This window comes from Anolis sagrei, chromosome 8 (genome assembly GCF_037176765.1).
Source record: "Anolis sagrei isolate rAnoSag1 chromosome 8, rAnoSag1.mat, whole genome shotgun sequence".
NCBI classification, from domain to species: Eukaryota; Metazoa; Chordata; class Lepidosauria; order Squamata; family Dactyloidae; genus Anolis; species Anolis sagrei.
The window spans coordinates 41056719-41080693 of record NC_090028.1 but is presented as its reverse complement, the minus strand read 5'-3'; the positions used below and the strand labels follow the sequence as shown (position 1 = coordinate 41080693).

At 42.0% G+C, this 23975-nt stretch overlaps 1 protein-coding gene across 8 annotated transcripts in view; it reads right to left on the bottom strand.

Annotated features, from left to right (window-relative positions):
* The window catches only part of ZNF536 (zinc finger protein 536), a 773116-nt gene that overhangs the window by 68360 nt on the left and 680781 nt on the right, over positions 1 to 23975 (bottom strand). The gene's annotated exons all lie outside the window — the stretch shown is intronic.

Genomic DNA, 23975 nt, shown 5'->3' with positions numbered 1-23975 from the left:
CACCCATTGCCTGAGAGCACTGCGACCCTCATCCAATGACCGATAAAGACCAAACTTGGCACACAGAACTCCCACGATCCCACTCTACATCCTGGTGCAGTTTGGAGGAGGACGGACCATGGATGATGGCACTTGAAGTACCTTCACCCATTGCCTAAGAGCACTGCGACCCTCATCCAATGACCGATAAAGACCAAACTTGGCACACAGAACTCCCACGATCCCACTCTACATCCTGGTGCAGTTTGGAGGAGGACGGACCATGGATGATGGCACTTGAAGTACCTTCACCCATTGCCTAAGAGCACTGCGACCCTCATCCAATGACCGATAAAGACCAAACTTGGCACACAGAACTCCCACGATCCCACTCTACATCCTGGTGCAGTTTGGAGGAGGACAGACCATGGATGATGGTACCTTCACCTACTTAATACAGATATCCAGTTTCCTTTTCCATACTTCAACGACAACATAGTAACATCTGACATTTTTAAAAATATTAAATCTTTGCTGGCCAATAATATTATTTTTCAGACCCTGGATTAGGGAACATTAATGGTTTATGCGAAAATTATCTAATACCATATAAATGTACTGATGCTAGAACACCTGGACTCTCTTATGCGATCGTACTCCTCTGTTAATTTAATATATGGATAATTCCGTTCTATGGACATTTAATTAGAAAAATATTTTATGACCTCAGTGAGATTTTTTCTCAATGCAGAAAAGGCTCACATTAGTGATGTGTATTCAAAAAGCTGTATTTTTAAAAATGTAAGTGAAGAACAGAGGCAGAATTAAATGTGTTGTGATTTGACCCCAAAGGTTTAATTATTTCCAAATGTATCTTCTAGAGAAAAAGATCCATCTACCTGTATCAGATAGTCTCTCATCCGGATATGCAATGCATGCCAGAGAGAAAGGCTTCAAATCTCGGTTCTCTTTCTCTGTCTCTCTCAAAATTTTCAGCAAGTTTTATGTTATTACATTTTCACAAACACTATCTTTTCTGCTTGTTTTCAGGATGTGAGCTCCCTCATGTGGTTATATCAGGATTTCCAGCTGTTGAAAAAAAATAATTTTAAAAACTTTCCATTGTACTAATTTCAAAGGAACACCTACACTAGAAATGCCTTTCCGAGGATAAAAAAATAAATGTATACAAGTCTTTCATAAAGCAGCCTTTTGTTTTGTCCCTGGCTTAACTTTTCTAATGCTCAGCAATTTCCATCATAATGGCCAATGTATGGGAAATCCCATGTATGGAAAGATGCAAAAGAGAAAGGCAGTAATTTGGCATGACTCTGAGCTCAAGAGGGTGGACAAGGGCATTCAGTTACACGGAAAGACAGGCACACAATGGGAGCGGGTGTATTCATTGGGTAAAGGCACTTATGTATTTCCTAGGATTCACTGCAGCTCGACTTCAAGACTGCTTAATTTGCAGAAAAGTCTCACAATAACAAAGCAATAGAAATGAGAGAGAGAGAGAGAGAGGAAGAGAGAGAGGAAGAGATGGGAAGAAGAGGAGAAAAAGAGGTACTTCTGGTGCCGATTTCTATAAAGACGGTTTTTATTTATTTATTTATTTATTTTATCGTGTCATCAGAAGCCATACCATTGTATTACACTTCTAACAGAACAAAACAAAGAAACAGATAAAAAAACACAAATTTTACGAACTTGGTAGTTGACTAAATGTCCCTTGACCAGTATCTGGCCTCTTGGAGTGCCTCTGGTGTTGCCGCAAGGAGGTCCTCCCTGGTGCACATGTCAGGGCTCAGGTTGCATTGCAGCAGGTGGTCAGTGGTTTGCTTTTCTCCACACTCGCATGTCGAGGATTCCACTTTGTAGCCCCACTTCTTTAGACTGGCTCTGCATCTCGTGGAGCCAGAGCACAGTCTGTTCAGCGCCTTCCAAGTCGCCCAGTCCTCTGTGTGCCCAGGGGGGAGTCTCTCATCTGGTATCAGCCATTGATTGAGGTTCTGGGTTTGAGCCTCCCACTTTTGGACTCTCGCTTGCTGAGGTGTTCCAGCGAGTGTCTCTGTAGATCTTAGAAAACTATTTATTGATTTAAGTTGCTGACATGCTGGCTGATACCCAAACAGGGGATGAGCTGGAGGTGTCTCTGCCTTGGTCCTTTCACTATTGGCTGCTACTTCCCGGCGGATGTCAGGTGGTGCAATACCGGCTAAGCAGTGTAATTTCTCCAGTGGTGTAGGGCTCAGGCACCCCGTGATAATGCGGCATGTCTCATTATGAGCCACATCCACTGTTTTAGCGTGGTGAGATGTGTTCCACACTGGGCATGCGTACTCAGCAGCAGAGTAGCATAGCGCAAGGGCAGATGTCTTCACTGTGTCTGGTTGTGATCCCCAGGTTGTGCCAGTCAGCTTTCGTATGATATGAGAGAAGCCTCCTCGCAGGATTGTCCCCTGGGCAACGCCTTCGTAGACGGCTGATTCTCTCGCTACAGAAGCGACCTTGCCTACTAAATTAGTTGTATTAACTACAGTGTATAAGATGTTTTTTGTTCCTGGGTATCAATGTTATTTCGTAATTGGTTCTATCATAAAAACATGGGAAAACCATGAAAATGAACAAAATCTGGCCACTAGTATTAAAAAATCTCTAAAATTACAACAGCAAAAAAACAGAAAGGAAACAATGTATGGCAAGCATCCTCAGAGGTTGTGAGGTCTGTTGGAACTAGGAAAGTGGGTTTATATATCTGTGGAATGACCAGGGTGGGACAAAGGACTCTTGTCTGTTGGAGGGAAGTGTGAATGTTCCAACTGACCATCTTGATTAGCATTTGATGACCTGGCAGTGCCTGGGGCAATGTTTTGTTGAAAGGTGATTAGATGTCCCAGATTGTTTCCTCTCTGGGTTGGTGTAGGTTTTTTTTGGGGGCTATATGGCCATGTTCTAGAGGGAGCCCCCAGTGGCCCAGTGGGTTAAACCCCTGTGCTGGCAGGACTGAAGATCACCTCTCTTTTGTTGAGAGGTGATTAGATGTCCTTGTTTGTTTCCTCTCTGTTGTTGTGCTGTTGTAATTTTAGAGTTTTTTAAATACTGGTAACCAGACTTTGTTCATTTTCATGGTTTCCTCCTTTCTGTTGAAATTGTCCACATGCTTCTGTTCAACCATCTCAAAGCTCCCTGCTTGTGCAGTGATGGCATGATTATCAGCATAGATGAAACTCTCTGTCCCTTCTGGCATGGCTGGTGATTTTTGTAAATGTTGAATTCCTGAAGAAGCACTGCTGAAAAAGATGCTCTGATGAACTTTGGCAAAGATCCTAGTTCTGTGTTGGGTATTTTGCTATACAGTAGGCATGGTTAGGTACCGTCGGAATCTTCGTAATAAAGTTGGAAAAATTATCTTTTTGAAGTGATTTCTAAGTTTTTAAGAAAACCAGAAGTCCCTTTGCCCTTATGAATTTTTTTTCCGCCATTTTTGTTACAGCTCTGGAAGTGAGTCGGAAATTATTCAGCTTTCCCTCGCTTCTGGTCCCTAGAGAAGCCAGTTTTAAAACCAGAGAAGCCAGTTTGAAAACAGAGAAGGAATGAATTTCCTCCGCTTGCTTTTTCCCACTTCTGATCTCTGGCCTCGGCTCAAGCCAGAGAAGCCAGTTTTAAACCAGATGAGGAACAAATTTCCTCCGCTTGCTTTTCCCCACTTCTGGTCCCTAGCCTTGGCCCAAGCCAGAGAAGCCAGTTTTAAACCAGAGAAGGAACGAATTTCCTCCGCTTGCTTTCCCCGCTTGTGGTCCCTGGCCTCAGCTCAAGCCAGAGAAGCCAGTTTTAAACCAGAGAAGGAAGGAATTTCCTCCGCTTGCTTTTCTCCTCTTCTGGAATAAAACAAATACTTTCAAAGTAAAGATCACCCAATGAAAAGGGAAATAACGCTTTCAAACCTTTAGTGAAAAGATTTGGAAGTCTCAAAAAGTTTTGAACATTTTTTTCTGTGAAAATTGGAATTGACTTTAGAAACAAACCACTAGTGCCAGCTACATCTCAAATGGGTTTTGAACCATTTTTTTTATTTGGACCAACCCTACTATATAGTCCTTGGCCTAAATGGTAACACTGTGCAACAAATGCACAGGCATAACCAGCGCGCAATGCACAAGAGATCTATGTGTAATGGCACAGAATGATATATACTGGTTTTGCAGGCTTGAGCCTAAAGTGGACATGCCATATCTGAGAGTAATGTCCTACTGCTTCTCTAGAGGAACTTATACCCACATAAACTCGAAACTACTTGAACAACCATCTTTATAAATGGTTCCAGGGCCAGAGAAGCAGATGGCAGAGACAGAAGAATGGCCTGCCTCAGGGGAACATGCTTGCTCCATCCATGTTCAACATTTACACAAATGACCAGCCACTGCCAGAAGGAACAGAGAGCTTCATCTATGCTGATGATCGTGCCATTACTGCTCAAGCAGGGAGCTTTGAGATGGTTAAACAGAAGCTCTCCAAAGCTCTAGGTGCCCTTACTGCCTATTACAGGGAAAACCAACTGATCCCTAATCCATCTAAAACACAGACATATGCCTTTCACCTTAAGAACAGACAAGCATCCCGAGCTCTGAGAATTACCTGGGAAGGAATCCCACTGGAGCATTGCAGCGCACCCAAATACCTGGGAGTCACTTTGGACCGTGCTCCGACCTACAAGAAGCACTGCCTGAACATCAAGCAAAAGGTGGGCACTAGAAACAATATCATACGAAAGCTGACTGGCACAACCTGGGGATCACAACCAGACACAGTGAAGACATCTGCCCTTGAGCTATGCTACTCTGCTGCTGAGTACGCTTGCCCAGTGTGGAACACATCTCACCATGCTAAAACAGTGGATGTGGCTCATAACGAGACATGCCGCATTATCACGGGGTGCCTGAGCCCTACACCACTGGAGAAATTACACTGCTTAGCCGGTATTGCACCACCTGACATCCGCCGGGAAGTAGCAGCCAATAGTGAAAGGACCAAGGCAGAGACACCTCCAGCTCATCCCCTGTTTGGGTTTCAGCCAGCACGTCAACAACTTAAATCAAGAAATAGTTTTCTAAGATCTACAGAGACACTCGCTGGAACACCTCAGCGAGAGTCCAAAAGTGGTAGGCTCAAACCCAGAACCTCAAGCAATGGCTGATACCAAATAAAAGACTCCCCCCTGGGCACACAGAGGACTGGGCGACTTGGAAGGCGCTGAACAGACTGCGCTCTGGCACCACGAGATGCAGAGCCAACCTTCATAAATAGGGCTACAAAGTGGAATCACAACATGTGAGTGCGGAGAGGAGCAAATCACTGACCACCTGCTGCAATGCAACCTGCCACATGCACAAGAGAGGACCTTCTTGTGGCAACACCAGAAGCACTCCAAGTTTGTTTGCTTTGTTCTGTTAGAAATGTAATATAATTTGACTGGTTGTCCTGACACGACAAAGTAGGCTCAATTCAAAGTGCTGGCGTTGGCCTATAAAGCCCTAAACGGTTCGGGCCAAAGCTACCTATCCGAACGTATCTCTGCCTATGAACCCACCAGGACTCTAAGATCTTCTGGGGAAGTCCTGCTCTCAATCCCGCCTGCATCACAAGCACGGCTGGCGGGGACGAGGGACAGGGCCTTCTCTGTGGTGGCCCCTCGGTTGTGGAACTCCCTTCCCATGGACATTAGATCAGCTCCTACGTTAATGGTGTTTCGAAGAAAACTAAAAACCTGGCTGTTTGAACAGGCATTTGGATAAACAGTGCAATGAATATGATGAACATAGGAACGGAATTATAGACGACGAATTGGATCACGATTCTAGTTACGAGACGTTAATGTGTTGTTATTGATGTGTCATTACTTTGTATATTATGCTCTTAATGGTTTTCAAATTGTATATTGTTATGATTGTCTTTTTGCTCTTGTTGTGAACCGCGTTGAGTCGCCTACGGGCTGAGAAACTGCGGTATACAAGCAAAGTAAATAAATAAATAAATAAATAGGCAGGGTTTTGCCTATTAGAGATGGGGAGACGAGAGGATGGGATGCTCGAATGTGACTGTTTTGCAAGAGTTGGCCCCCGAGCCCTGGTGTCAACAGGCCGACCTCTGGAGCTTGCGCAAAGCCTTTCCGCCCTTGCCTCCCAGGATGTGAGAACGGCAGGATGTGTGTTGTTTGGAGAGGGACCTCTTGGGAGCCGCCGTGAATGGCTGCTTTTAAGCTCTCTGCTTTGGAAAAGGATGCGCCCCCTCCTCGTGATTTAATACCCAATCTGTGGATTTTAATAACCAACGGCACCACTTACCAGCCCATCTATCATCTTATATCTTTTGCAGCTGTTGAAAGACAATGTTGGTGCTTTTAAAGCAGTCTCATCATAGATTCAAAAAGCCTAACACAAAAAAATTGGCAAACAAAAAGAGCCATATGCCTACTTGACCTGGGATACATAAACCTGTTGTTCAACCCAGAGAGAGGGATTACAGCATTACTTTTTACTAAGTTGCTTTTCATATGGAAATTTCTTTTCACAGCAGAGATCTGCATTTAATGGCATCAATATGGGAGGAAAGGGGGGGGGGGAGGAATATCTCTATTTTTAGCTCCCTGATCATGGACATATAGATTTTTATAGTGTCTGCAAGCATGCATTAATGTTAATTTCACAATTCTCCTTTGTATTTTGTTAATGTCACAATCTGCTGTAAAACCTTGCCAAGTTTCTTAACTGTCATGTTAATTCCAAGACCTATTCTGCTCTCTTTGACATTTCAGGACAGAACATGGCAGTAAAAATAGATTAAAAACAGCTTATAAGTATTATAAAATCAGGAACTTTGCAGATGGTGGAATTAGATCTGCTCAGTCGAAATCCAACAACTCGGAGCACAATAATATTAAAAAATGTGTATTCATTCCGAAGGTAAACATCTCTCTCTCTCTCTCTTTTTTTGCCACACTGCTCTCTTAATGGGGAGCGGAGAAACACAAATAAATCCATATGTAAGAAAGTTATTTTCTTTTAAGCCCTGCTCTGAATCTGTATGCTATATCCATGTCGGTGTTGCATTTCAAACGCTTTCTCTACTGTATAAATAAAGAGCATAATAAGAGCTAGATTTCATTTCTGTTTGGTTCAAGGTTCACACAAATTATTTCACACAAGGGATTTCTATGAGGACTCTTTTTTTTTGTTTCCCCTCCGGTGTCAAAAGAAATACATTAATATTCTTTAGCTATTAAATGACAATGTCACACAGTTATTTTAAAAAATTGCAGGAACAGACAGGAAACTAGACACTTTTTTCCCACTGATTGGCAAAGAATGCAAACTGTTCCGAACGTTCGTGATCCATTTCAAAGGGACGCGTTTGCTTATTTGTGCTTTTGCAGGTTGCTTAAAATCAGCTCATCAGAAAGTTCTACAAACTTTAGAAGAAATCTGTATCATTAAAAAAGAGAGTGGGAAAAAAATCCCTTTCCTCTTTATTTTTTTTTCCTTTTAATTTATTTATTTATTTATTTATTTATTTATTTACTATTCTTGTATACCGCTGTATCTCAAGCCCGAGGGCGACTCACAGCAGTTTCCAAACAGCAAAGACAGTAAAAACAGCAAAAATTAATATACAATAACAGTTAAATTACACATTTCCCTTAATAACTAATAAGCAATCATCAATACACAGTTATCACAAATCCCATCCCCGATCGCCTCATCATCCAAGCGTGATCCAAATTCGTCGTCCATTGTTCCGTTCCTATGTTCAAATTACCAAAATTGCACTGAATTACTCAAACGCCTGCACAAACATCCAGGTCTTCAGCTTTCGACGGAATGTCATGAGAGATGGTGCCAGCCTAACGTCTACAGGAAGGGCGTTCCACAGCCGAGGAGCCACCACCGAGAAGGCCCTATCTCTCGTCCCCGCCAACCGTGCTTGAGAGGCTGGCGGGATCGAGAGCAGGGCCTCCCCGGAAGATCTCAAAGTCCGGGTGGGTTCATAGGCCGAGATGCGGTCAGATAGGTATCTTGGGCCGGAACCGTTTAGGGCTTTATAGGCCAGTACCAACACCTTGAATTGGGCCCGGTAGCAAATCGGCAGCCAGTGGAGCTGGTGCAACAGGGGGGTTGTGTGCTCCCTGCGCTCCGCTCCTGTTAGAATCATGGCTGCTTATTATTTCCATCATTCAATTTAGAGAGTGGGAGCAGATGTGGAACAAAAAATTGCAATATGTATATGCAACAGATTTAAAAGAAAACTGGATAAAAATGTTCCACAGATGGTACACCACTCCTAAGAAAATATCTTTAATGAACAAGAATACTTCTGATCAATGTTGGAAGGGCTGCCATCAAACAGTTACTTTTTATCATATGTGGTGGACGTGTAAAGAAATAGAGAAATATTGGACGAAAGTACATGAAGAGCTACAAAAAAATTTGAAGAGAGTTTTTAAGAAGAAATCAGAATATTATCTATTGGGATTTACAGATTTGGAATTACAATTAGATGAGAACGAAGATAGACTATTTACTTATGCTACAACAGCGGCAAGAATATTATTGGCGAAGTTTTGGAAACAGGAAGATATCCCTACCACTGAAGAGTGGTTAGAGAAATTAAGAGAAATAAGAGAAATGGACGAGTTAACTTTTTTCTTGAAAAAGAATACTGGGAACCCGATAAAGAGGACAGATTGGACTCTATATGAAAACTACGAAAAGGAAATAAATAAATAAATAAATAAGAGGAACATCATGAAGTGGATATAATGGAAATGAGCCAACAATGTGATGTGGCGGCAAAAAAAGCCAATGGGATTTTGGCCTGCATCAATAGGAGCATAGTGTCTAGATCTAAGGAAGTAATGCTACCCCTCTATTCTGTTTTGGTTAGACCACATCTGGAATATTGTGTCCAATTCTGGGCACCACAATTCAAGAGAGATATTGACAAGCTGGAATGTGTCCAGAGGAGGGCGACTAAAATGATCAAGGGTCTGGAGAACAAGCCCTATGAGGAGCGGCTTGGGGAGCTGGGCATGTTTAGCCTGAAGAAGAGAAGGCTGAGAGGAGATATGATAGCCATGTATAAATATGTTAGGGGAAGCCACAGGGAGGAGGAGGGAGCAAGCTTGTTTTCTGCTTCCCTGGAGACTAGGACGCGGAACAATGGCTTCAAACTACAAGAGAGGAGATTCCATCTGAACATTAGGAAGAACTTCCTGACTGTGAGAGCCGTTCAGCAGTGGAACTCTCTGCCCCGGAGTGTGGTGGAGGCTCCTTCTTTGGAAGCTTTGAAACAGAGGCTGGATGGCCATCTGTCAGGGGTGATTTGAATGCAATATTCCTGCTTCTTGGCAGAATGGGGTTGGACTGGATGGCCCAGGAGGTCTCTTCCAACTCTTCCGATTCTATGATTCTATGATTCTATGAAATACCATTGAGGACACAACACCTGATGGAGATATGGAAGTCAATTTTTATCTTATTTTTTTCTTTTTTTCTTGTTTTATATATATATATATATTTGTATTTTCTGGTGGACTTGGGGGTAGGGGGATGTACTTCTTATTTTTTTCCTACTTTCCTATCATCTTTTTTAATATTCTCCCTCTTTCGATGTTATTTTTAAAATTTTAATAAAAACTATTATAAAAAAAGAAAAGAAATACATTAATATTCTTTAGCTATTAAATGACAATGTCACGCGGTTATTTAAAAAAATTGCAGGAACAGACAGGAAACTAGTAGGGCTGGGCGGTTTCATTTCGTTAATTCGTAATTCGTTAATAATTCGTTAATTTTTTCAATTACAAAACGATAACAAATCATTCTGGAGCAATTTTTTAAAAAAACGAATTTTTAAATCCAAAGAAGGAGCCTCCACCACACTCCGGGGCAGAGAGTTCCACTGCTGAACGGCTCTCACATTTTTAAATGCTTCGTATTTCGTTATTGTATTCGTTTCGTTATTGTTTTGAGGTCGTTTCGTTATTATTTCCGCATGTCTGGGGCAAGTTTTTTGTTTAATTAGTGAAAAAAAATTATAATATCACACCAACAGTCAACAACAGAGGGAGAGGGAAGCTTCAGAAGTTTTTGGAGGTTTTTTAGCGTATTTCGCTGTCGCGTCCGCCATTAACAAATCGATTCGTTATTGTTTCGGAAATCGATTCGTTAATGTTTTGTAATTTTTTTCACATTTACGAAATTTTGTAAATATCGAACTTTTTAAAAGAAAAATTTTGTAATTATTTTAAATAACAAAACGCAAAAAAACCCAAAAAACGAATTGATTTTAGAAACAATTTTTTCCGTTGTTACCCAGGCCTAGAAACTAGACACTTTTTCCCACTGATTGGCAAAGAATGCAAACTGTTCCGAACGTTCGTGATCCATTTCAAAGGGGTGCTTTTGCTTATTTGTGCTTTTGCAGGTTGCTTAAAATCAGCTCATCAGAAAGTTTTACAAACTTTAGAAGAAATCTGTATCATAAAAAAAGGGAGTGGGAAAAAAAATCCCTTTCCTCTTTATTTTATTTTTCCCCCCTTTAAGGGGTACTACTTATTATTTCCATCATCCTTGTTGAGTTGTTGATGAATAGCTCACATCGTTTGCCAAACTCCACCTATTCTCTTTTTTTCCCCAAATCCTTTCCTCATTATTTACTCAGTCTTTTTCCCACAGCCCAGACAGCCTGTCAAAGACGGCTTAAAGAAAACACTGTATGAACGTTAGGAAATAGCATTCAGTCCTCAATTGATCTCCTAATACTTAATGTTGAAATGATAATTGGCGGAGCCTTCGTTGAAAAATAAAGTAAAATCAACGCAAAGGAGGGTGGAATGAAAACCTTCATTTTTTTCCCCTCCCCAATCATCTTCACAAAGGTATTATCTGAGTTGGCGCATTTAGAGGAACCAAACAGATAGTTTTTCATTTCATTTTTTAACAGGCGGGTGGGGGGAAAATGCTGGAGATTGCAGCCCACAATTCTTTTCAACTGACATAATCCAGATTGATTCGTTCAGCAGATAAAATTCCAGCCACTTCTGCCCTTTATAGGAGCAACATAATACCAGTCTTTATTCAGCAACAATGTAACATAATGGGATCGGAATGTGCAAAATGACGGTTCTTATATTACTGGGACACAACGCGGGTTCCAAAGCAAGCTGGGCCTTAATGTAAAAAATCATTATGCCAGATTATTGAAGTGGCCTTTGCATTAACAAGGTCAAAGCAAGCCTGTTGTCTGCTGTTTTGAAAGGGCGGAAAAGGCACACAACGCTCCCACCTCGGATGCCCGACCCATGCAAAACCCTGCGTGCTCATATCTTTTAAAAAAATAATATTTATTAGGGGGGTTGTGTAGGAGGGTACATTGATTAGTAAAATTTACTTTGCATATAGTAAAATCACAGGATGGAAAAGAGAAAAGAAAGAAAAAAAGGGAAAAAAACAAAAAGCAAAAACAAAACAAAACATGGAAATGTGTTATTTATTTATTTATTTTTATAGAAGAAAGCGCAAAAGCCGGGTTGCAGCTAAACGTCAAAATAACCAAGATTATGGCAACAAGAATGATTGACAACTGGAAAATAGAGGGAGAAACCGTGGAGGCTGTGACAGACTTTGTATTTCTAGGTGCAAAGATTACTGCAGATGCAGACTGTGGCCAGGAAATCAGGAGACGCTTCCTTCTTGGGAGGAGAGCAATGTCCAATCTCGATAAAATAGTGAAGAGTAGAGACATCAGACTGGCAACAAAGATCCGCCTAGTCAAAGCCATGGTATTCCCTGTAGTCACCTACGGATGTGAGAGCTGGACCTTAGGGAAGGCTGAGCGAAGGAAGAGAGAGGCTTTTGAGCTGTGGTGTTGGAGGAAAGTTCTGAGAGTGCCTTGGACTGCGAGAAGATCCAACCAGTCCATCCTCCAGGAAATAAAGCCCGACTGCTCACTGGAGGGAAAGATACTAGAGACAAAGTTGAAGTACTTTGGCCACATCATGAGGAGACAGCAAAGCCTAGAGAAGACAATGATGCTGGGGAAAGTGGAAGGCAAAAGGAAGAGGGGCCGACCAAGGGCAAGATGGATGGATGGCATCCTTGAAGTGACTGGACTGACCTTGAGGGAGCTGGGGGTGGTAACGGCCGACAGGGAGCTCTGGCGTAGGCTGGTCCATGAGGTCACGAAGAGTCGGAGACGACTGAACGAATGAACAACAACAATTTATCTATCATGTCAAGACCTGGCTCTTTGAACAGGCGTTCAGTTAAGTAGTGCAATCAATTGACTGAGTTTGGAACTTGGAATTTGGAACTTGGAATAATGGACGAGGAGATCGGATTATGACTTTACTGATGAGACGTGTGGGATTAGTTATATGGATGTATTGATGTCATGTTGATTTACTGATGTATTGTTGTATTGTTTTAGTTGCTTTAGTTATTGTTTAAATGTTAATGCTAATGCTGTGCACTTTGTATATTGACCTGTTGTAAACCGCACTGAGTCGCCTGCGGGCTGAGATAGTGCGGTATACAAATAAAGTAAACAAATAAATAAATAATAAATAAGAGCAAACCAAATCAGTTGTATTGCATTAAAAACAAACAAACAAAAGACAAAGTTTGCAGGAACAGAAGGAAAATGTGGACAAAAGAAGCCCGACAGTTAAAAAATATTTTCTCCCCCTCCCGAAGAGAGCTGTTAAATCTATTACACAGTAAACCACATACATACACATGGAAATCTGAATTTCAAAGGTTGTCATGTAAATTGCCAGAGCTGAATTTTTTGGTGCCCTGTCACATGGAATGAATTTTAAAGGCCTTCAAAGATGCTAACTTGCCACATCTTTGAGCAAGTGACAAGCCGAGAGCTGTTAGGAGAACTGCTACAGGTGTGTAAGGGGTGCGTGCAAGATGTGTGCAAGAAGGAGAGCTTCAGGAGGAGCAAAACATGGAGACTGACCCTCAAGAATAATTAATGTGTCCCCCAATGAAGTTGTCCTTCAGTCCCCAAATTCCATGAATTATAGAGAGTGAGACACTGAAGATGGTACACTCCTAGAATTCTTATATTTGCTGTGTTCACCATCTAAATACTCTAAATACTCAACTGCAGTTTTAAATTATAGCAATATTAGAAATTGGAAGGAAGAGGGAAAACGTCATTGTGGGGATCAGAATTCTTATTTTTGTGGGAAAGGACATATTTGATTGTATGTATAGTCATGACTCATTAGGTTTGGACAGATTCATTTGGAAGAGCCTGGAAGTTGTAAAAAAACTTCCGAATGTTGACTTTCAAAGCCGTTATGAAACATGCAGGAAATTTGGGGGGGGGGGGGGGGAATCCAAATTTGAACCAATAACCTTTTTTTCTGAAATATTCCATAATTTTAAGATGTCCCCCAAGGTTATTTTAATTTTCAGAACCATTAAGCAACTTTGGTAAAGTCTAAAAAGTTTTAAAATCTCATGCTTTCCCTCCACTGGCGATGCAAGGGAGGGTGGAGGTAGGCATGGCTAAGCACAGCCATTGTTGTCGTTTGTGAAGGCCAGGCCCCCAATGGTAATAATAATAATAATAATAATAATAATAATAATAATACTTTATTTATACCCCGCCACCATCTCCCCAGAGGGGACTCAGGGCAGCTTACATAAGGCCAAGCCCAGAAATGTATTACAATACAGTAACAAAAGACATAAGGCAATATCATAATAAAATAATAATAAGACAAGCATAAAATATAACAAACAATACAAAATAATACAATAGAAAATCAAACACAATCACAATGAGCGGGCCACATGTGCAAGATACAATGATAAAAACTCAGGATGAGATAAAAATTAAAACCTATATATTTGTAAAAGAGACTCAAATTGCAAAAGGCCCTGCTGTTAAAGTACATTTCCCACACTGTCCCACTTTATTTATCGTGTCATCAGCAACCATACAATTGTATTACAATTCTAACAGAGCAAAACAAACACACAGATTCAAACGAAAAAGAAAAAGAAAACACACAGAGTTTGCAAGCTTGGTAGTTGATTAAATGTCCTTTGACCAGTATCTGGCCACTTGGAGTGCCTCTGGTGTTGCCGCAAGAAGGTCCTCCATGGTGCATGTGGCAGGGCTCAGGGTGCATTGCAGCAGGTGGTCAGTGGTTTGTTCTTCTCCGCACTCACATGCCGAGGATTCCACCCTGTAGTCCCATTTCATAAGATTGGCTCTGCATCTCGTGGTGCCAGAGCGCAGTCTGTTCAGCGCCTTCCAAGTTGCCCAGTCTTCTGTGTGCCCAGGGGGGAGTCTCTCATCTGGTATCACCCATGGATTGAGGTGCTGGGTTTGGGCCTGCCACTTTTGGACTCTCGCTTGCTGGGGTGTTCCAGCGAGTGTCTCTGTAGATCTAAGAAAACTATGTCTTGATTTAAGTCATTGACGTGCTGGCTGATACCCAAACGGGATGAGCTGGAGATGTCTCTGCCTTGGTCCTTTCACTATTGGCTGCTACTTCCTGGCGGATGTCAGGTGGTGCAATACCGGCCCACTTTTTGCTTGATGTTCAGGCAGTGCTTCTTGTAGGTCAGAGCACGGTCCAAAGTGACTCCCAGGTATTTGGGTGCGCTGCAATGCTCCAGTGGGATCCCTTCCCAGGTAATCCTCATAGCTCAGGATGCTTGTCTGTTCTTAAGGTGAAAGGCACATGTCTGTGTTTTAGATGGATTAGGGATCAGTTGGTTTTCCCTGTCCCACTGCTCATTAGCCAAAATGGCTGAAGGACCCCTGTAGCTGTCTGTAGCAGTCTTCATCTAAATATAAAATAAACTGATTGAATCTACAAAGGTGTCTAAAGAAGGCAGCAAACCAATGAGCAACTTTTGCAAAGCCAGGAGAACATAAACTGCTTAAAAACCATATACAATATGCATGGCTTAAAATGTGAAACTCATTATCACAAGAGGAACTGATGGAGCTAATGATGACGATGATGATGGACTCTCATATATATCTTTACAGGGAGCTAGAAAAATCCACAGAGATAAATCTAACCAATATACAAATCATGAGAGAGGACTCAAACATTTGAAAAGCATCACAGGATGGGTCCCACCATCTTCCTTAGTTGTTGATGTTCCTGGAGCCTCTGTTTACAATCTGAAGTAAGCTAGATGTAGCCTTGCTCTGGTGTCTAGCGTAAGCAGTTCTTATTATCCTAAACGGGGAAGGGGGATAATCTTCTTGACTCGCGGATCTCTTTATCTGAGCTCCTCTGAGAGCCCGAGGCCGCGGGGTATCAGCAAGAATTCAAAATTGTAATAATCTTAAAACTGATTGCACCTGGGATGTTTGAATACTCAAGTGCATCTTAGATCTCCAACTGTCTGAATTCAATTATAAAACATATGGGCTTGAAACCTACAATCAATATAAACCTTTTAGAGCTCCACAGTCCAACATTCATATAAATTAAATATTTGGTGAGAAAACAGTTGACTGAATACTTAGATACAGTTACAAAAGCCACCTTCTGAAGGCAGGATAGGAAACTATCAAATGAATAAACAACTTAGTTGAAGTAAAGCCTTCAATGGAAAGGAAATGGGCAATAAGATGGATATCAATACTTTTTAAGAGCCCACATCTTGTTGAAAATGTTTTTAAAGGACAAGAAGGCTTAATACTTATTTCCCACATTTTATACTAACTGGTATATTAAAAAAAACCAATATCTGAATGGAAATCTCATTTTTTTTCATGTCAGGAGCAACTTGAAGAACTGCAAGTTGCTTCTGGTGTGAGAGAATTGGCCGTCTGCAAGGACATTGCCCAGGGGACACATGGATTGTGTTACCATCCTGTGGGAGGGGTGTCTTAAGACCCGGCATGAGAAGCTGGAGCTGACAGATGGGAGCTCACCCTGCTCCGCAGATTTGAACCACCGAACTTTCGGTCAGCAGTCTTGCTGGCACAAAGGTTTAACACATTGCACCATCAGGGACTCAAATCCAAAAGACCATAATTCCAACCCTATATCTAAAATTCTAAGATATAGCATTAAATTCTTGACATCGCACTGTCAGTCCATTGTACCAATTACAGACTGTTCCCAAGTTACAAACATCCAAATTACAACACTGACACTGAAATACAACACTGCCTGAGCTCTGCAAGTGCAGCATTTTCCGAATGAATCAGAGAGTGTTTGGGGACATCCATAGGGAGACCAAGGTGCTTGTGGATAAAGCTATTGTCCTCCCAACCCTGCTATACGCCTGCGAAACATGGACTGTCTACAGACGTCACATGCAACTCGTAGAACAGTTCCATCAGCGCTGCCTCCAAATCCTGCAAATCTCTTGGGAAGACAAGCGGGCAAATATCAGCGTGCTGGAAGAAGCAAAGACCACCAGCACTGAAGCGATGGTCCTCCACCATCAACTCTGCTGGACCAGCCACATTGTCTGGATGCCTGACCACCATCTCCCAAAGTAGTTGCTCTACTCCAAACTCAAGAACAGAAAATGGAATGCTGGAGGACAGAAAAAGAGATTGAAAGATGGGCTCAAAGCCAAACTTAAAAACTGTGGCATAGACACTGAGAACTGGGAAGCCCTGGCCCTTGAGCGCTCCAGCTGGAGATCAGCTGTGACCAGCAGTGCTGTAGAATTTGAAGAGGCACGAATGGAGGGAGAAAGAGAGGAAGACGTGTCAAGCCAACCCCGACTGGGACTGCCTTCCATCTGGAAACTGATGCCTACACTACAGGAGAACATGCAGATTAAGAATAGGGCTTCACAGTCATCTACGGACCCACCGCCAGAACACTGATCTTGGAAGACAATCCTACTTGGACAGTGAGGGATCGCCTAAGTAAGTAAGCAAAGTACAGTAAATACTCACAATTGCACTTTCCTTACTCACAGTTGCACTACTTTGTGTTGCAACATGTTTGCATCTAAATATGAGAAATTCTGAAAGTGTCAAATCAAGTTCCCCATTTGGGTATACCAACTTTGTGGAGATCTTGGCATACTACCGCCATATAAAATGGGTTTATATATCTGTGGAATGACCAGGGTGAGACAAAGGACTTTTGTCTGCTGGGGCTAGGTGTGAATGTTTCAGCTGATCACCTTGATTAGCATTCAATGGCTTGGAAGTGCCTGGGGGGAATCTTTTGTTGAGAATGATTTTATGTGCCTGTTTGTTTCCCCTCTGTTGTTTTGCTATTGTAATTTTTGAGTTTTTTACCCTGGTCATTCCACAGATATATAAACCCATTTTTCCTACTTCCAACAGACCTCATTACCTCTGAGGATGCTTGCCATAGATGCAGGCGAAACGTCAGGAGAAAATGCCTCTAGAACATGGCCATATAGCCTGGAAAAACCTACAACAACCCAAAGAAAAATAAGTTGGAGCTCCGGGAACAGCTGTACCAGCACACCAGGTGCTGTCTTTGCACCCACTAATTGTAAAGCTGGATGTTCCGCCATTATTCATTCTTTTACATACTGGTTTGTGAAATTTTCAGAATATCATCAATGGCACAAAAACTAACCTTCTGCAAACTTGGTAAGCCTGTGAAACTGTGAAACATAAAGATAACATTACAAGGGAAATCCTTGACCCCTCCCTGGGCAATCTGACTTAAGCTCTGCTGGCGTGGGCTCCTACACCCGGTCCAAATTGCGTTATGGCTGCCGCGAGTGGTCACTACCAAACAGAGTCCTTTAGTAGATTCCCAAGAGGAAAGAAAGTCTTCAATTCCCAGCCAAGGCTGGCTATAAAGCTGTGGGAGTGGATTTCCCCCCAGCAAAAGCTATGCTTCTCTGTAGAGCTGTGGGACTGGATCCCCCCAGCAAAAGCTGTAAAAGACGAAGCTTTCTACAGGTGGAACTGATTCACGTCCTGTACGAAAGGCTTCTCTGTGTGAACTGAACCAGAGGTTCCCTTTTTCCCTCCTTAACCCAGAAAAAGGGGCGGAACTAAAGAACCTAATGATGATTGATGGGTCATTGGCCCTATGATTGCAAGCCAAGGGAAGCCACCTAATTGCAAAATGCATGAAACCTTGAAATACATGCAAACACTCAAAGAAAGAAAAAGATGTTGGAGCTCCTGGTACAGCCGTACCAGAACACCAGGTGCAGTCTTTGCATCCACTAATTGTAAAGCTGGATGTTCCGGCATTATTCATTCTTTTACATACTGGTTTGTGAAATTTTCAGTACATCATAAATGGCACAAAAACTACCCTTCTGCAAACTAACCTTCTGCAAACTTTTCCCTATCTGTAGCACTCATGTCTTTCACATTCTTTCACATTCAGACTGATACCGGTGGGGAGGGAAGGACAATAGGAGCTAGATTTTAGTGCCTCTCCTCCAGGCAACCCAAATGCAAACTCACGTCAGGGCAATTCTGTATGATGAAAATACAGAAGACAAGCCCTAATTAGCAGAGAGAGAAAAAACTCAGCTCTTATTTGATTGGTGCTTCAGATTACAAGATGTGTTGATTGATAATGATTAATATAAAACTTTCACATTTTCATTGAACAATCAAATGTTTCTTTTTAATATGATTGCCATCTTATAATTAAGCATTAAGAAATTACTGCCGCGAGTTGTCATCACAAATCAGGTGTTCCCTGGGAGATGCAAATGAAGGTTGAAGGAGGGAAAAAAGATGATATATAGTCTTTAACCTCCAAGTCAACGAGCCACAATCAATGCTTTTTCAGTGGACAATTATATTTTAAAGGTGCTTTTCTGGGCTACAACTCTCTGAATCCTCCCGCAGAAATGGGCACGACAATGGGAACTGTCCAATCCACCTACTTTTCTAGGCCATGGATCTAGAGAGTGAGGTCCATCTCACAAACTTCATGTTCCGTCTTCCAGGAGCATAGTTTGCATTTCCTTTTAGTTGCATGGGAGAGTGTTCTTTTGCATTTCCCCAGGGTTGCTACAGACCCAGCAGCACCCTGGAAGTTCAACAGTATCAGAGTCTGCAAAACCAGCCTACAGGTCCTCTGCAGCTATTGGTTTAGAAAAGTAAGTATCTCTTTGGGTCTAGGGACTGCCCTTTTTCCAGGGGATGAGATCTCCATTTTGGAATCTCTCCTGCCTCCTTCAGTAGAGAAAGAAAACTTCAGATGTGCTGTTGGTCAGGCAGGTAACTCTGAAAAAACCATAATAAGAACTATTGAGATATTGAGCTGTATAGAAGCAGATTGAGAACTAGGTAGGAAGATTGAGATGCTATAGATTGAGTTATTTAGATAGGGAAGCTATTGAGTACTATAGAGATAGATAGATAGAATAGGTATTGAGTTATATATTGAGCATTACTTCTTCTCCAAAGCTAACTTTGAGCTATAGATAGGGAAAAACCCTGCTTTTTTCTAACCATAGCAGCTCAGGGTTAGGGTGAAAAGGTCCCAGGATTTTGGGGGAAAGTTGCCTCAGTAACTGAAGGAAAGGAAAGAAAGATCATCTCTATTGTTTAGGCAATTGACTGTTTTGTTTGTAACTTTAACAAGCTGTGCCAAGTCTGCAAGGACTTTGAGAAATAAATATTAGGATTGGGCGGTTTCGTTCGTTAATTTCTTAATTCGTTATTAATTCGTATTTAAATTAGCTTATGATCCAATATTGAGCCATGCAGGAATAGTGTGAGGAGGAAATTAGATTCGAAACAATTTTTTCAATTTATTTCGTAATTATTTTGTAATTATTTTGTAATTATTTCGTAATTATTTCGTAATTATTTTGGCATGTCTGGTGCAAGTTTTATAGTTGTTGTTTGTTTTATCACACCAACAGTCAACAACAGAGGGAGAGGGAAGCTTCAGAAGTTCCCCCTGTCCCATTTGGAGGGTTTTTTTAGCGTATTGTGCAATTGCGTCCGCCATTAATGAATCGATTCGTAATTATATGAAATTTCCTAAATTTCAAAATTTTTAAAAGGAAAATTTTGGAATTCTTAAAAAAAACAAAACGCAAGGCCCCCCTAAAAAAAACGAGTTTAAAAACAAATTTTTCCGTGGTTACCCAAGCCTAATAAATATTCTGTTTTGGTGTTCAAAACCTGTAGTAGCCTCAGTTGCTGGGAATCTCAAGCTTCTAAAGAAAGACCCCCACGGTCCGCCCAGACAAAGAGAGAAGCACATCTTAGTTTTATTTTTATAGGGTCTGGGTGTGATGGCACACTTCAATAACAGAAAAAGAAATCTGTACAGTCCATATTTCTCTGTTTGAAGTCAGTAGAAAATCCAAGCCTAATTATTAATATACAATATACAAATTCAACTTAAGAACAAACTACAGAACCTATCTTGTTCATAACTTGGGGACTGCCTGTGTATGAGAATGGCATTGTTCCATGTATACTATCAAAATAAAAAAAAGTTTGAATTCTGACAAACTTGGTTTTATTGCACAACTCCAGTGTTGAGGCTGTGTCGAACTGATGTGTGTTTTATGTTAGGTCTCATAACAAAATGACAAGAGTTGCTGTCCACTGACAAAGCCACATGACAAGGAGGTGTCACACACCGACTCGACAGATGTATTATTATCACTCTGCCACTTAGACAGGAGTGACATCTCCCAAATCTCAAGAGACAGCGCTGCGGACAAGGCAACCTGGATGTGCCAGATGTACACTTAACAATATTGACAGTGAGCGGCTCTACTGACACCAGAGTCAAAGGAATGCTGGGGCCTACCGACACCGACGGTCCCTTCCATATCAAACAGAATGGCAAGGGATTTCTTTAAAAGAAAGAATACTACTCGTGCCATTCAACACTTGGACTTGAATGCTTGATAAGACACAGTCAACGTCTCCACAACACACCAAATAAAGATAAGATGCAGTGTTTAAAATATATTGTTACAGTTGTGCTTTTTAATCAGAATAGTATATGAATTTCCAAATTGTATACGGCTTGTTGGAGAAATAGAAAACTATCCCAGAGGGGAAAAAAATGCCGGTGCAGGTGTTCTTACTGACTGTTACAGAGAAAACCAGCTGATCCCTAATCCATCTAAAACACAGACATGTGCCTTTCACCTTAAGAACAGACAAGCATCCTGAGCTCTGAGGATGATTACCTGGGAAGGAATCCCACGGAAGCATTGCAGCGCACCCACATACCTGGGAGTCACTCTGGATCGTGCTCTGACCTACAAGAAACACTGCCTGAACATCAAGCAAAAAGTAGGTGCCAGAAACAATATCATACAAAAGCTGACTGGCACAACCTGGGGATCACAACCAGACACAGTGAAGACATCTGCCCTTGTGCTATGCTACTCTGCTGCTGAGTACGCATGCCCAGTGTGGAACACATCTCACCACACTAAAACAGTGGATGTGGCTCTTCATGAGACATGTCGCATTATCACGGGGTGTCTGCGCCCTACACCACTGGAGAAATTACACTGCTTAGCCGGTATTGCACCACCTGACATCCACCGGGAAGTAGCAGCCAATAGTGAAAGGACCAAGGCAGAGACATCTCCAACTCATCCCTTGTTTGGGTATCAGCCAGTATGTCAACGACTTAAATCAAGAAATAGTTTTTTAAGATCTACAGAGACACTCGCTGGAACACCTCAGCAAGCAAGAGTCCAAAAGTGGCAGACTCAAACCCAGAACCTCAATCAATGGCTGATACCAAATAAGATACTCCCCCCTGGGCACACAGAAGAAGACTGGGCGACTTGGAAGGCGCTGAACAGACTGCGCTCGGGCACCACGAGATGCAGAGCCAACCTTCAGAAATGGGGCCACAAAGTGGAGTCCATGACATGTGAGTGGGGAGAAGAGCAAACCACAGACCATCTGCTGCAATGCAACCTGAGCCCTGCTACATGCACAATGGAGGACCTTCTTGCGGCAACACCAGAGGCACTCCAAGGGGCCAGATACTGGTCAAAGGACATTTAATCAGCTACCAAGTTTGCAAACTTTGTGTCTTTTTTTATCTGTTTGTTTGTTTTGTTCTGTTAGAAATGTAATACAATGTTCTGGTTGTGGATAACACGATAAATAAATAAAGGCCCGATTCCAAAGCCACAATTTCAGTTTTTTCCTAAAGGAAAGGAGGGAGGACGGCAATCTAATCTCGCTGGGGAGCGAGTTCCACAAGCAAGGGGTCACCACCGAGAAGGCCCTGTCCCTCATCCCCACCAGACACGTTTGTGATGCTGGTGGGACCGAGAGCAGGGCCTCCCTGGAGGATCTTAAACTACGAGGCGGAACATAGGGGGATACGTTTGGACAAGTAATCTGGGCCGGAGTCGTATAGGGTATAGAATCATAGAATCATAGAATCAAAGAGTTGGAAGAGACCTCATGGGCCATCCAGTCCAACCCCCTGCCAAGAAGCAGGAATATTGCATTCAATGGCTTTCCCTTGGCATTTGTAATGTATACAAAGGGATGGCATGAAAGCCATTGGGTCAAATTCTGAGTTCATGAATGTGGTGAAGGATCTGGTGAAGGTCCTGTTAGTATAGAGTTCTGTGTCGACATTGAAAATGCTGAATTATGACTCCTCATAGAGTATAGCCCAGTGTGTGTGTGTGATGTTATGCCTTTTAAAAAGTTCATCCCTGTCTTATGCAAAATTGTGTTTTCCTTTGAAAGAATGGAATATTTCATACATTGTGTAGGCAGTGAAAGATAGCTGTTTTGCATACAATTTTAAATAACCTGAATTAACTACACTTAGCGAAAGGCATATATCTTTCCTTACACCCATCCTCTGCACCTCATGAATCTATTATCCCTCTCATTGTGTCATTAGTCACACCGTATTTTTCAACCAGGAAAAGCACAACTAAGCAAAATTCTGCTTCAAATGCATTAGAACTGCACAACACAAAGTGAAATCGTTTTTACTTTAAATGTTGAGAACAGAGCTATAACCCACTAAAAAGACTTGGTGTGAAATAATTTAACGAATTTGTTTCCTCACATTAGGAGTAGGCAGAACGGATTCACGGCTCTCTTTCCTGGGCTTTGGTTACTTATAATTCTATGGCTTATTCCTGACTCATGAAAATAGTATTTCTCAGTTATTGTATTTATTACTTTTGAAATGTATTCAATGCATGGGAATTGGGGGGGGGGGGGCTTATAACAGCATTTGGCCCACCAGACATTTTGGACTTCAAGTCCTACCATCCTCTTCAATATAGTGTATAAAGAAATATGAGATTTGAAGTCCAAAAACGTGCAAAGAGTCAAAGGTACTGCACTTCTTCATGACCGTCTCTCTCTGCACATTCCAACCCAGGCCCTTCAATTCTCAGGGGAGGCCCTCCTTTCGCCCCTGCCAATCTCACAAGCTCATCTTGTGGGTACAAGGGAGAGAGCCTTCTCTTCTGTGGCTCCATGACTCTGGAAGTCACTACCTGGAGAGATCAGGAAAGACCCTTCACTAGAGACATTCAAAAAGAACCTTAAAACCTGGCTCTTCCGCTGCGCCATTGGCGAGTAGGTGCATAACATGATGCTGCTGCTCTCCTCAACCCTCTTGCCACTGGAGTACATGCCTGTTCTGTTGCCGCTGGGCCTGTAATTGGTTGGCTTTAAAAATAGGATGTGTAACCTTTGCCCAGCGGGAATCCAGGGGCCTAAGGAGAAGTTCTCAGAGGTTTCCACTACAAAGAATCTTCAGATGGCTTGAGAAGTACAACAAAGTCTTTTATTCATGAACAATCAAACAGGAACTTCTCTTACCTTTAGCAAAGTAAAGCAAATAATTCCAAGCTTCTAGGAAACTGGTGAATTCCTAAACTTGCCCACGAAGGACAGGCAACTATCTTCAGTAACTTATTCTTTAAAGGAAAAACCCCCTTTTAACTTCTCCCAGGCTGACTGAAATCCAACCCTCACTGGTCTGGGCTCCG